The sequence below is a fragment of the Wasmannia auropunctata genome, unplaced genomic scaffold (assembly GCF_000956235.1).
Source record: "Wasmannia auropunctata unplaced genomic scaffold, wasmannia.A_1.0 LD336090.1, whole genome shotgun sequence".
Taxonomy (NCBI): Eukaryota; Metazoa; Arthropoda; class Insecta; order Hymenoptera; family Formicidae; genus Wasmannia; species Wasmannia auropunctata.
Window position 1 is genome coordinate 4,051,682 of NW_012026800.1, and position 2,596 is coordinate 4,054,277.

Consider the following 2,596-nt stretch of genomic DNA (forward strand, 5'->3'; position numbering starts at 1 on the left):
AGAGAGAGAGAGAGAGAGAGAGAGTGTAGGTAGGTATGTATTTATGTATGTATGTAAATATGTAGATATGTATGCATGTATGTATGTATATATGTAGGTATGTAGGTATGTATGTATGTATGTATGTATGTATGTATGTATGTATGGATATATTTAGGTATATATGTATGTAGGTATGTAGGTATGTAGGTATGTAGGTATGTAGGTATGTATGTATGTGTAGCGGTATGGCTGTACCGATACAAGCACGCGCCGCCTAGCGCGCGTCATTTGTACGGCGTAGCGCCTGAACAAGGGCTACCCGTAGTACAAGCAACCTCCGCGAGAGCGCTACAAACAACGACCTTTGCATGAGCGCCGTCCTGAAGAAATTGTTTAAACAATTCGCCAGGAGGCCTATTTTCTCGTAAGAGAAAAATGTTTCCACAGGGTATAAATAGAATTCGGCGAAGGAAATCAGACTTGGATCGCTCTCGGCACTCCACGCAGCTGCGACGAGTACACTGACAAAACGCATCAAAGTCTTTTTGAGAGTCCGCAGAAGAGACGCCAAACTGCCGCCCGTCTCAATATCGGCTCTGCCGGAGGCCCGGACCTTCCTCTCCGAAGGAAGACGGCACCACGACCGATCGCCACTACGAGACGGCGACGAGGAAAGCCGATAACCGTTCTGAAGGCACCGCCAGACAACGGCGTCGGGGACCACCGGACGGCGTGGAAGTTAGCTCCACTCGAACGAGATCCTGCACCAAGGACGAGACCGCCGACGCGGGCATTGCGAGAGGCCGACCCACGACTGAGTAGACCAGTTTCTCCACGTTGGGCCTCTCCGGAGTGGTCACTCGAGGAAATCGTTGGATCGTTCCAGGTGCCGGACAAGATCCCTCCTCTATCTTCTAAGGAGACCACGCCGCTGACAAAGGACCAGGCCACGCAGACCGAACTGAGCCACGCAGACCGAGCTGAACACTAGCGAAGGCGCCACGCAAACGAAGGAGATATACGCTTACGAGAAGGGGACGCAAACGGGTAACGTGACAACACCTCTGCGTTACACCCGGACCTTGCCCCGAATCTCGTGGTGCGAGCGGAGCATATAACTCTCCGGCCACCACGCCCATCGGCCCTTTTCAGGGCCAACAAGAAAAATCAAACATATACACACATATACACACACACTTTGTAGAGACACACTTGTATATAGAGACACGTCGTATTGTACATAGCAAAAAATAAATTAAGTTTAACCAATATTCTATGAGTCGACAACATCAATAAGATCCTTCTCCGTGGCGTTACCATCCTCCGAGAACGTGCGTGGGGGCTGCGTATACTCTTAAGAAAACCGCGGAGCGAACAATACTAAACGAGCTGCGAAACCACGCAACGTTGGTCTGGAGCAGCTCTCTGCGAATCTACCGCAATTCACATCGTCGCTCACAACAACACGCCCCCACATATGTATGTAGGTATGTAGGTATGTATGTATGTAGGTATATATGTATGTATTGTCACGTGCTCCCATGAAATAAATAATTCGCGCGAGTACGGATCAAACAAGGTTGGGGAAATCGCGTACGATTCCGGGGAGGGAAGGTGGCAGCCCTCCGGGATGTGTCCCTCCGGCGACCGACGAGGAGCGGCGACGCAGAAATTGGGCGCCAGACGTGCTCTAGGGCACGTCACTCGCGAAACGTAATGATTACGCGATAGCGCGAACGAAATCTTTACACGCGACGACTCTAGACCATCGAACGCCGCTCCCGAAGTCGACCGCACAAGGGCCGGCCGGCTCTACCTAACGGCAGCGGGGCAGGGCGAGGCCAAAGGGCGATGGGATGGCGCGGGGCGGGCGAAAGAATTCGTACTCCAAAGTAATAATAAACAAATAATAATAAAGTTTATTGTCCGCTCGGAACGGCGGTAAGAAACGGCGGAGAAAAAAAGATAATACAGCTCAGTAAGAAAAAGATGGACGAGACAAGACTGATTTGACGCTAGTACGCGCGGGTAGTCCGGCGGCGCGATAAACTCCACGGAGCAAAAAAAAAAGACACGTACCCGACATGAACTCCGGTCGGAAACAAAAAAAAACGCATTCGCAACTCGACGGCGCGGTAGTACAATAACGGACGGGGCTCGGTACAACGCGAGTACCGAGGTCTAACGACAACAATTATTACCGCGAAAGTCAATGGTAAGCTTACGCGTCAGATACTCGTACAAAAACGAAGCAGACAGAAAATTGACTGACACCGATACGCAATGAAATCGCGCGCAATGTCACACTACAGCGCGACGCACGACACTCGTGATTCCGCGTACTCACACACTTACTCTAACGCTCGCGCGCTCAGGCGCGAGGGCTTTGCGGCGAACTCGCGACGACGATCTCCGGGTGGCTCGATACGCGACTCACGACACTCCCGATCGCTCACGGCAGATTCGATGAGAATCCTCGCACTTTAGGACGGACGCCGATACGCCAAACCAACTACAAGATACGCGTCGCCAGAGGGGCGCACGCGACGAGACTCCAACACTAAAATGGCGTTCACGTCCGCAGAGTGCGAGCAAGAATCCTCGATCAGGCCGT